Raw genomic sequence first — 13146 nt, forward strand, 5'->3', positions numbered from 1 at the left:
AAAGATCATGCTCAACCCGAGTGTGTGCGTTACTCTTCCATGTTGGTGGCTCCAAGGGGCGGCACGAGGGGGCACGTGCCCCTCCTATTCAACCAGAATGTGTTTACATTCTTGTGTATACAACCCTGTGTTGAGTACTTATTCTAGGCAAATCATACACAGAAATTATTTAAGATGTTCCTAAAGGAAGCCACTAAGGTCCACTCGTATCTGTTTTATTCATCAATGACGTTGACCGAATATGTCGCAGAGTTCTAAATACAAAACGCATCTTAAAACTTCATAGCGCTTTAAAAACATTATGAAGATTTAAGGTGCATTTAGTATTTAGTAGAACTCTGCGACATATGTAGTTAATATCATTGATGAATAAAGCAGATACGAGTGGACCTTAGTGGCTGCCTTTAGGAACATCTTAAATAAATCCTGTGCATGATTTGGCAAATTTTTCGTCACTCACACCGCATGTCAGAAAACGCGTTTCCGAAAATTCTAAAGTACATTTTCCAAATCGAGCATCGGATACATTTTACCAAGAAGACGTGCCCCTCCTCTTTACTATCCAGCTGGAGCCGCCAATGTTCTTCTATCAGTGAATACTAATGTGGCACACAATTTGAGTAATAAACCACCGAACGGCGAGAGCGTATAAGCAAATGTGCTTATGTGTGCACAAAATGATCGATCATGGGAAAGAATTTTATGAGTAGTCGACTTCGCATAGTAGAGGAAAGTGGGGTGAAACGCCCCATTAAGAAAATATCATAACTTAGCCGTAGAACATTATTAGGGAGTATTCAATTAATGATATCCTTTAACTAGTATGTAATAGCAATCATATCGTTTCACAAAATATTCTAAAGCAAAAAAATGTTCAATTTTCAATATCGTTACAAATTACTCTTTAAAATATAGGTGGGGCAAAACGAATCCCCTCGGGGTTGAACGGGGCAGACTGCACTGCAAACAAGCGAGCAATTTTGTTTCCTGCAGAAATTTCAGAAAAATGTGCCAGTAAATTGCCTTAGCTTCCGCAAACACGGAATTTTTCCCCCGATAGATCAAAAAGATAAATCTTGTCAGACTTCGACAGTACAAGTTTACAGTATAGACAGTGCCGTAGCGAGGTCTTCTGGTGCCCTTGGCGGTGGCTCAGCGTTGCGCCTCTTTATGGTTTTTTTCAGTTAGAATTTCTAACAATAATTGTGTATATATAAATAGCACCCTTATCCAGCCTAAGTTTATAAATCAGATAGAGATTTCGGCGCTCTTCTATGGCTGGCGTCCTTGCCGAGGGACATCCCGGTCAACAACATGGTACGGTCCTGCGCAACTGATATTGAATTGTTGAAAGCATTTTTTATATATGAATTTATTTGACACAGCTTAACTGAGCCGTGGGTCTCTTATGTTATGCGTAAAATTAAAAGTATAGCAACTACAATTATTTCTTGTCCGATGGATCCGATCCTGTTGACGCAATTTGCTACTGCGTGTTGGGGGTCAACCGATTTGCCTTCTCTTGCGTCCACGTCCATATCCTCATCTTTATGACATCGCCAAAAATGCCATCGCTTTTGTGTTGTTCATGATTGTTGGATTTTATATTCTTACGAGTCATTATTGCGTATTAGTCTTCTGCGGCTTTGGATGTTTTGTTATCTGTGCTGGTTGTTGATTTGCAAGTATTTGGTGCAGTCGTTGTTGAGTGATCCGTAATTATTGTTTTAGTAACCGTTTGTGGTGTCTGTTGCAATATTTTCCGTAACTGTTTGCGTTTGCGTTTTGCGAGTATATTGAATTCCATTGGCTTTGATTAAGAGAGTCAGGTAGGAGGGGATAGATTTCGGCACACGTTTTCTCACCACACCAACACCGTTGGGAACACCTGAAAAGAAGTTTAAGTACTATCGCTTCGATAGGGAAAAATTCATTCGTCAATTAGGAGAACCAGTACAAGTATAGTTAAGTTTGCTGTTTCCTCTATTATAGATAATCACATAAAAAGTTTTACTGACATGACAACACAGATTCGACTCAAAAACATTTAGAATGAGCCCATTGCAGACGCCCAGAATGATTATTCCCTCGCATATATATTTAATGTATATAAAATAATAATTTCATAAAAAACGCTGAAACTAATTTTCAGAAAAATTTTCCAAAGTGATGCAACAATTTTGGGTGAAGTCTTCACCAACAGTACATTCAAGTTTTGTGAAAATTCAGATATAAGCTCGTTGCAATATCACTATGCTATATTTCACCCTAAGGAGAAAAATTGGGTAAACACCAAAATTTTTGTCACCAGGGCGATTTTTTTGTTTTGGTAAAACCAGTCTTTGCACTTGAAGGGCACAAGTTCGTTGCAATATCATTAATGCGTTGTTTGAAGGCGACGGTTGGAGCATTTTCTCGGAAAATCAGTTAACGCTAGGTTTTTGAAGGTGACGAATGGAGACAATAAGTAGAGATCGGTTCACTGGGGAAACGATTTATTGGGGAAGACAACCCACTTCTACCAGGAAGGTGAACAAGATTCGTCATAGAAGACCCCAACTTCTCGTTGAAAATCATGTACATTGAATTTCGTCGAATCATGAAAAATCTTTCGTCAATCTCGAAAATTCGCCCAGATAATCTCAGATTTGTGATGGACTGCAAGCAATTGGCATTACTGGCGACAAGAATTTTATGAATGACTACCGCGCCTACATCCCCGCCCACAAAATTGAGATCGACAGTGTAGTTACCGGTGTGAAATACCGGATTGGCTGTTTTACGCATAACAACGTTCGTCTGTCTGTACGGTTATTTGTACCGCGCGTTATGCATTGCATTGAATATAAGAAAATGGGACATTGCAACAATAAGGGCCAATATGGCAATCGTGCAGAGAATCATTGGGATGATTTTTTAATTAGCAATGCTGTAAAGTGTGTCTATTGTGAGGAGAGTTCACGTCATCTATTACCCCGCCTCGCAGGGTGCGCCTGGATAATGAGGAGCGTTCCCGTAGAAGACACTTTAAGCACGCTTTTTCAGAAACACTAATGAGAGCTTCACCATTCTTCACGACAAATCATTATGCTCTCTTGATTCAGGTACAGATCAGATTCCCTGAACAAATCTGAATGTGTCGGATAGGGCCACAGCGTGATATTCTTAGTCTTGGGTTACCTGCAATTGGAACACTTATTTTGACTTATTTTATGTTATTCCACTTATTCTAAGTTTACAAACAATATCAATATTTAAGCCCCCCCCCCCCCCGTTCCCTTAAGGCTCCTACATCAGATAGTGTCGTTTTTTTGCTCATAATTTGTTTATTAAACTACCGTTTGTATTGGCTTGAACTAAAAGATGTTTTTAAGTTTTTTAACATTGGGCAGCGGGCTACCGAGAGCAGCCTATGTGTGCTGAACAAAGGCAATTTGAAGTCCGAACAGCCGCCCGTGGGAGTACTGCCTAGAAAAGCTTATTTTATGTGCACGGTGACTTTTTTCAACGACTTTATGCATAAAAAATCTCAGCATCTCTGAAACTTCAGAAAAAGAAAGAATGCATTTTCCCCTTTCATTTCCGACCAACATCAAAATAATCCCCCCTTCCCACCGGAAATATTTTACATAAATTTGAAAAATTTACTGTGTTCGTAAAGTTGATGCAAAAATGGAAATTAAATGCATTTTTTCTAAATTGAGGCTAATTTGTTATGCATTCCTAGAGTGATCTGCCCCTAGCATTTGGTTCAACTCAATTTGCCTCCTATGAAGGTATCTGAAAATGATCCGGATTATACATTTTCTATTTTTAATCTTTTTCGGAACCAAATTATATAGCAGGCTCGTTTGTATCATAAAGCATTCATATTTACTGCTGTAAGTTTTCGTGATGAGATTTTTACTTCCATTTCATCTATATAGGAGTGATTTTATTTTACGGGGATGCCTCTTTGGCCATAACCGGAAACTCTAGTGATATGGGAGAACTCACTCTCTTCTAGGATCTTAACCAAGAGTACACGCAAATAAGCGAATAGCGAACGGTTATAAAATCGAATTTATACACGCGAAGTTTCATACACTCTACACGCGACAAAAACGTTAACATACAAACGTTTGAGTCCTTCGCGATCATCCACGCATACCTGCACGAAGCACACCACGAGAGTCTAACACGAGCTGAGAGGCCGCTTTGAACGAACCAAATGCAATAAGAACTGACAACGCTCGTGCTAGGTATCCTTCATGCTCGAGCTGTAGGGTTCGAAGAGCTAGCTCGGTAAGATGGCACGATTTAACTCAATTAACTAGCACGGTAAGCCTGCCCGATGAGCTAGAACGCAATAGAGTAAGCCATTAAATGAAAGAATAGGACAAAGCATGAAAAAAATATGTTGGTAAATGTGCGACAAGTTTCTGCAAAAAAAACGATGCAAGCATTGTTACACTAACGTGTTGTATTTTTTCTACTTTGCTATAGCTGAGCTATAGCTCGGAACAGCGTGCTAGCTATCACCAGGCTAGCAAGAGCTCTCGCTCATCGGTGCTCGTACTACTTGCTAGCTCAATGAACTTAGCTCTGATACATTATGAGCCAGTGCACAAAATAAAAGAACGGTGCAGCACCGTTCTTGTGCATGCATGCGCTCCGGTGACTAATTGAACGTTTTAGCACTTATAAATTCACAAACGCGGTCTCAAGAATGAGCCTACACAAGCTCGTGTTCTCGCGATCATAAATTAACTACGTCCAGAAGTTCTTCCTCTCGGCCCTAGCAGCCTAGGCCCCATGCTCTCAGCTGGACCAATCAGAAAAAAAAAATGACGCTCATATCTACTAGACAATACGTTCCATGGCGGCATGACCGGGAACTCTAGTGATAGAGTTGATAGTAATAGAAAACTCACTATTTTCTAGCATCTGAATCATACACTAAAAATTAAGTATTAGATTCACGGTCTGTGCGATCATCCAAAAACCCACGCGAATATGTAAATGTAAAATCGAATTTATGCATGCGAAGTGCCACGCTAGCACACACGACATGCAAACGTCTACGCGACGAACAGACGTCTACGCAATCGAACACAATAACATACAAACGCCCTAGACCTTCGCGGTGGTACACAAAGCCGAACATACAATCGCGCTCATCCACGCACAACTACGCCCAATATTTCGCTAACACAAAAACGTCCCTAACGATTTATTGACCCCTACATCACTTCCAATCCGATTCTCACGCGATCGTAAAGCCCATACGCCCGCACAACTGAGCCGTCCACTTGATACCCAATCAGAATCATGGCCTGCTGCAATTGGACTTAAGTAGTAATGAGGGATTCTGATGGGTAGCCCTTCCGTGAACTCAGCTCTACAGCTCCAGTAGGACAACTCTCGACAAAGAAAGAAAGAAAATAAAATTTAAAATATCTATGGGAATCGTATTCTGTAATAAAATTATGTTTTTGTCTGCCAGTTAGTATGAAATTTAGAAACATGTTAAAAGAGTCCAGGTTGGTGGGAAGTGCACAATAAAACGTCTAATGACACAGCTTTTATTCAAAACGACATATCTACAATGAGTAACTCTCTTTGTTTACTTTCTCTTTCGATTTTTACGGCGTCTCTATAGCACTTTTCACTTATTTTACAGTACAGATCGAAAGACGGTGGTTTTGACTAGCATATTATGCAAAGAGTTGAGGGATAAACGTTAAAGCGACCGAATTATTAACAGAAGAGAAAGTAAACAAAGAGGGTCACTCATTGTAGATATGTCATTTTGAATAAAAGGTCTAGATGTTTTATCTGTAGCGAAGATGGTCTTTCGCGATTTTAAATTTTTTTAGGTGAATCTCGGAGGAATTACTGTATCGTAGAATCTGTCGGGAAGTGCCAATTTGAACAACAATCGCTGTAATACTTTAATTCGTGCCGAAGTGATCGTTTATTGTCGAGATGTGTGGAAATGAAAAAAATAAAAGAGGAACTCGGATCAAAGAACGTTACTTTTAATCTTTTCGTATCAGTCCGAGTTTTGGAATATTTACATACAGGTTTCATAGCTTAGCCTTGCGAAAGTCACCTCTATCAGATGCCATCATATCAGACATTCGATAATGATAAATTTCGATAGATTGCGCCAGACAAATAAAATCATGTTGCAGAACAATCTACAAAAAGTCGTATTCATGGATAATAGCAAAATCAAGATTCGACTGCACGATATGGCATCTCGAGCTTGCGATACGGTCTTTAAAAGTGTCGCTGTACAGAAAAATGAAATCGTTACAAAGGACACATGAAAAAAAACTAATTATTCCTAGATATTTCAATGGTGATTACGCGGTAAGATTGCGTTCTTCCTACCTAGTCCGACAATACAAAACACGACAGTATAATTCTACAAACCACGCTTTGCAGTTATCAATGACAGATTCCTACCTCAACATTCTATGATTCTGCATTCAGATCCTCTAATCAAAGTTCATAATTATGGGATTGGATTATCATGGATATTTGAATTCGAAACCTAATAATTTTGAATCCAATGTTCTAAGCAACATAACTGTTATAATTTCGTAAGTTCATTTCGATCGGATTGTCTAATTTTCTACAGAAACCCATATAATTTCTAAGAACCTTCCTGCATGAAAAGAAATTCCAGTTGTGAACATGAAGAATGTTAAACAGAAGATTTTTTCTGGATTTTTTAAAAGCATAATGCGAAGAACGAAACGATGTCTTGGAACGGTCGAACTAGATTATGATGGTAAACTAAATATATTTTGGTTCCATAAATAATAACTGCAAATCAAATAACAAATGTACATGGAGGAAACCGATCAGGACACTAACACAGAAACTCTGACTTATAATTTCTGTGCTCCATCAATAACATTGAATTCAGAAAATATTTCGATTATAGAGGTTTTAAAATTAGGGTCATTTGCTTCTTTTTTCGTGGTAGAAAAATCTCTTTTGAAAAAACTCTGACCCTGTGTGCGGGGTTGGGAATCGAACCAATCGATTTACCAACTACGCTATGCCAACCCCTAAAACCATTGTTAAAAATCCCATTGCCTGTAGTAAAATATAGTAAACAAGAGAAATACTAAACAGTCTAAGAAATCAACTTTAGTTTTCTAAATTTTGAGATGAAATGTCTACGGATTTTTCCTAGCCCACAGTTGGTCAGCTTACTTATATCCAAAGCATATGGAAATGAGTACTGAGTACCGATCAATCTTTGACTATTCAAGGGACTGTACTAGTACTATTTGAAACAATAGAAAATCCTTCAGTCCTTCGTCTCAATTAGTCTCCGGTAATAATCTTGGGGTCAAAGCCTCTCTTTGCGATGGCAACTCTATTGCCGTAGAATAGTAAAAGTAAGTAAGGATCACTTTTTATAAAATGGAGGCTTTCAGTGTTTCATGGTAACCGTAGGTCGATACTTTGAATTTGAAAATGGTGTCAATCATCAATTTCCATCACCTACAATTTTCTCTGCAATTAATTCTTCATTTGGAAAAATTTCTCTAAGTTCTCCAATTTTTCCTAAAAATAAGAGACATTTTTATTTGAAATGAAGAAACTCCACGATAACTGACTGTTGAAGACTTCTCTACAAATCATTAGTACACATTTGTCGGAAGGAACAGATACCCTTCTCCTAAGTTTTAAAAACAAGGTTATTCTAGATAGTTATTGTGATATGCGACTGTTGATAATATACATTATATTGATAATCGAAAAAGTAGTTTATCGAAAACTTAAGCGAGTGTTGAAAGCGCAAGCGCTTGTTTTATTCCAATAGACGGTGGAACAAACCAAAACATCTGACTGTGCAGGAAAGCAGGGAAAGCTATCGAACCTCAAGTTGCAGTCGACAAGACTCGAAATATTTCGCCGCCTTGAAGGAAGATTTCAATGCGTAGCAGAAAACTGCACATACAGGTTTCGAATGTCAGAAAGAAATTTTTGGTGCATTGTATAAATGTAAAAGACCCTCGGCGCCGTCGAACTAACACATTGAACAGTGTTAAATCAAGTAATAAAAGAATGATAAAGTTATAGCAAAACTGAGTAGTAGTTACCCTTATTTTGAGTAGTTTTTGTTAGATGTGTACAAGTTCTCGGCGCTATATACCATAGAAAGGATTTTCCTTGCTTCATTTTAGATATTACTTTCCTAGTGGTCAGACGTTTTTCCAAGTATTCCAGCGATAACCAATCAAAATGTCGGACAATAAACGTAAGTGCATATAGAATACATAAAATAGTCAGAACTTAATACTGCGCGATTGTAACATTTGTTTCCGCATATTTTAAATTTGTCTTTTCAGCTTCCAACACCCAGCAGAGAGCCGCCGCTATAAAGGAATCCATACAAGCGTACCAACAAGGTGAAGGTACCAAGAGTCCTGAGCAACGAGCTGCGGCTGTGAAGCAGGGAGTTCAACAGGACAACAGCCGCAAATAAGTTGCCGGTTACTGATATCGCCTGCGCTAGTTGGTTCTACCGGTAGGTACCCAGAGACTAGAATACCTATGACGTCATGTTCCGTTTGACCAGCTCAGCTGGATTTCTAAATGGGAAATGTCGTCTCCGATATGCTACTCTCTAGTGAAACTACGTCGGTGGAGCCACTATCGTATGAATCATAAATAAATACATGCGATATCAACCATTTTTGTTTCGTTTATTTATCAGCAAGAATTTCTTATACTTCTACTTGGCTGTTTCTTTTGAAATTATCGTTCGAGATTTTCCAAAGTAGGCGACGTTTCTTCGTCATGCTTTTCTTGTCGGATCATTCGCATGCTCGATGTAAACAGCGCGTTCCGGGTGAAACGTACAGAACAGTAACCATCATTATCAATATTGGAAGGAAGTGGTCAGTCAGTGTAGTGATCAGGGATGCCACATTGAAATCTACGTTTCGGTCAAAAAAATCTTTTAACCATCTGTGATGACCAAGACAGGAAAAAAATCTGTGATAAATTTCCAAAAAATCTGTGAAAAATCACAATATGTTAAAAAATCTGTGAAATTTTCATCAAAATGCCAAAAATCTGTCATCTGTGAATCTGTGATTAAAATTTATGAAAAAAATCCGTGACATTACAGACAAATCTCTGAATATGGTAACCCTGGTAGTGATGCGTCCAGTCGATCCAAACGTTACCTGATGTCGAATCGCTGTTTTTTTTACCAGCGCCTGCTTCGATTAGCTATTGTCTTAAGGTTGCACAGAGAATGGGCAAAAATCCAGAACAAAAAAAGCAGTTTTTTACCGCACCGTGTGTTAGATCTTCATAAAAATCAATCAGCGTATGTAGAATGTTGTCACAGTACTGCTGATTGATTTTTATGAAGATCTAACACGCGGTGTGGAAAAAAAACTGCTTTTTTTCGTTTCGAACCCCTTCTCTGTTCAACCTTAAACTCTTCATATTCGTTTGTTTTAGGGTGTGACAACACGGTTATTTTTTCAGAACAACATTTTTATGTTTTCATTTTGGGGTTTAAAATACCTATGCACCTAAAACCGCAGTTTTGCCTGAAGTATAAAATATAGCCCAGAAAGTGCCTAATGACTTTGCTGAAGGAAACGCGAGAGAATGTTTCTAAAAAATAAAATAAACCGTTGTTCAAACTTTGAAAATTCGTATTAGTGGACAAAGTCCTATTTTCTGCTAACATTCGAAACTATGAGAAACATGTATGTTTCATTACATCCACGTATGATATTAGCCAATGATTTTGGGTAATGCATCGAAATAGAATTTTTAAATCAGTCTTCCTTTAGTACACCGGAAGTGTTGGTATAAAGTGTTTCTGAAAAGAGTTATAGCTGATCGAAAATTGATTCCAACCATCGATTTCCAATCAACTATAACATTTCCAGAAACACTCTAGCACCATACTTCCTTTGGCAAATTTATAGAGCACCTACTGGACTACGTATCCACATAATGGTTATCATACTTTAGAAAGAACTAACATCTCAACAAAGCTACATTTGTTTACTGATTTCCAGTGAAATATTTACTTTTGCTGAGATCTCAAAAAAATTGCTTGCTGATATTCGAGATCTGTTTGGATCTCGGCAATCAATTAAAAAAAATTGAGATTCAACAGAAAAAAATAAATGTTTTCAGTCTCCGATTGCATCGCTATATGCAATCTTCTCTTATCGTACTAGCTCTAGAAACAATAAATATTTAGATGCAAAGCAAACGAACACCCAAACAAAAACATGAAACGCCTCTCACAGGGCTGCAAAAGGGCATTTTTTTCCGCCTTCTTCGGACATTTTCAGCCCACACAGCACTAAAAGGCCATTTATTAAACATAACATCATTTATTTACACTATTTATTATACAATAGTCATATTTAGATTTCACTGTTCCAGCTTTGTTTCAAAGTGCCAGTCTTGAACACGATTCCCGGTCAGCGTAGCTGGACTGTCGATTGGCGATCGCATTAGTACTACTTCTACAGCCATGAGGTGGGATCACGGTTAAAAGATCATACTCAACCCGAGTGTGTGCGTTACGCTTCCATGTTGGCGGCTCCAAGGGGTTGCACGAGGGGGTGGGGGGGGGTGGGTATCGCGTGACCCTCCTATTCAACCAGAATATAATAACACAGAAAAGCGATTGTATACACCCTTTGGTGAGTACTTGTACTAGGCAAATCATACACAGAAATTATTTAAGATGTTCCTAAAGGAAGCCACTAAGGTCCACTCGTATCTGTTTTATTCATCAATGATGTACGCTTCATAACGCTTTCAAAACATTATGAAAATTTAAGGTGCATTTAGTATTCAGTACTATGCAACATATGGGGTTGATGGGGAGGGGTATGAGGGCTGAGGGGTGATTTAAGAAGATTTTTAAGAGAGGAGAGTGAACGGCAGAGCGGGGGGGGGGGTGTAACCCCTCTCCTTAAACTACGCCTCTGTTAAAATCCAGAAACCTTTTGAGAGTCAAAAAAAAATTATTAGAGCCGGGATTAGGTTGACGTTTTTCAGAGTGATTGCATAACCTTTCTATATGAGAAAGGCAAAAATATATGCCCAAGAAAGCATTTTCTCGAATTCAACCTGGTTAGTCTGCTAGAGCCCATCAAACTACCAACTATCAATTTTCATATGAAGCTGATAAAATCGAGTCAAAAAACGGATAAAATCGGGGGTAGACAAAATCGGGGGATGATAAAATCGGGTTTCCACTGTAGAACCCATATTGTTCGTTATCAAGAATATTACTCAACCAGCAATCGTCATATTGGACTTGGAAAAGGTTCCAATTATCCATTTTCAGCTTCTACTTGGGAAGCCCATTCCAAAAATATCCATATTGTTAGGGTTATCGAGAATATTGCTCAACCCACGAATATTAATAAGAATGTGAAGCAAACTTTTTTTACGAACTAAATCCCAAATAACGAATACTTTTTTACGAACTAATTCAATTTACGAACCCCCGGTTTGGTTCGTAAATGGAGGTTCCAGTGTATTGGTTTAGTCACAATACGAACGCCGTTGGGAATGCCGGTGTCATTCGTAATAGATTCTACTTCTCCATATTGCGACATGATTCGTTTGATGAAATCTTCCTTCGTGCGCGGGGCCAAATCATCGATACGCACGTCCACCATGTCGTTTTCCATATGCACGGGGATCTTGATTCTGGTGTTATTAAATTCAACCTCGTGTTGCATGTTGTTCTTTGCAATGAAGTTTTCGGCCTGTGCTAAGCTTCTAAACGTAATCAAAACACAGTTTTTTACGTGATGTAGCTGAATATACATTAGACTGGTTCAATTTTTGACTTTTAGCTCCACCAGGCTCTACTGATTCCTTTTATGGTCCTTAGTAATTGTGCAAATTTTTGTATCGATCGGTTGTGTCCTCGGACCCTCCAAAAATTTCAAAGTTTACATGGAAGTTTGTATGGAAAATCGGTTAACATTGTAAATAAATTCTTAAAAAAATCACCTCATCAATCAATTAATCAGAACTCTATTTATTTCTAAAGGTTTCTTCTACTGAACACATTCGAGGAACATTGTAAGTTTATGAAAATTCGTTGAGAAAAGTTATAAGTAAAGAAGCAGCATGACTTCAAAATAAGTGGATTTTATTATTAATCATAGCAACCCTGTTTGAATGTTTTTGTCAGCTACGCTATCGAACAAATGAGATGATGTATTTTTAGAAGTTGGCGATGTTGTAGCGCACCAACTTGGCAGAATGTGTTGGTTTCTTAACGAAACGTAGGTGAAATCACATGGATAAATATGAAAATATTGATAAATCGGCTAGTTTCAATGCCACTCAAAACTTTGATATTTAAAAGGTTTTACGATCAAAATTTGGTCGACTAAAACTTGACGCATTTCTTTTCAGAATACTCAACAAATTTGAAAAGCCCTCATTTGCAGAAAGACGCCAATTTTTATTTTATCATTTGCTCTTCATTGATAAAAGTGTTTTCCAAGCGAGAGAAGCAACACAGAGAAATTTTGCTCGCATATAGCCTGAATACGAACTACTTGCACGTCAAGTTAAGGACATCATTAAAAGTGACCAAACCAACTGTCACCAGCGTAATGGCAAACGGAAGTAATAGTGGTGGATATTTTCAAGCATTTGAAGCTATCGAAGTTCACAATTATCTGGTTTAGCAGACTTTCTGCACCTGTGGTTTGAAAAGCGACATTTTCGTTGCGATCGAGCCGGTCAACAAGCAAAATTACTTGAAAGAGTGTATGAAGAAACGTCTGCTACCTTTCCTGAAGCAACACGATCGTTCCACGCTATTTTGGCCGGATTTTGAATTCTGCCATTACTGAAAAAGGAAATGTAGTGATATGACGCCTACAAGGGTCAGGTGGCGCCCAAGGACATGAACCCTCCCAAAACAGTAAATCTCGTGGAATATTGGTCCCTTTTCAAGTGGAACCTGAAAACGACCCAAAACTGTATAAGTAAACTGGCGCTGGTGAACAAAGTGGACGAGGTGACTGTACATAATTTGATGGCAAAAGACAACTTGAGTGGTAAGCATGACCGCCCCTTAGCCCAAAGGGTCTGGGTTCAACACCAGCCGAGGTCGTT

General features: G+C 38.5%; 1 long non-coding RNA gene across 1 annotated transcript; it reads left to right on the forward strand.

The window, feature by feature from the left end:
- Window positions 1–8139: 8139 nt before the first annotated feature.
- Window positions 8140–8702, forward strand: LOC131694570 (uncharacterized). Its single transcript, XR_009306523.1, has 2 exons — window positions 8140–8266; window positions 8358–8702. It is a non-coding gene; the product is annotated as an uncharacterized LOC131694570 (long non-coding RNA).
- Window positions 8703–13146: the final 4444 nt, after the last annotated feature.

The sequence above is a fragment of the Topomyia yanbarensis genome, unplaced genomic scaffold (genome assembly GCF_030247195.1).
Source record: "Topomyia yanbarensis strain Yona2022 unplaced genomic scaffold, ASM3024719v1 HiC_scaffold_10, whole genome shotgun sequence".
In the NCBI taxonomy this organism is placed as follows: domain Eukaryota; kingdom Metazoa; phylum Arthropoda; class Insecta; order Diptera; family Culicidae; genus Topomyia; species Topomyia yanbarensis.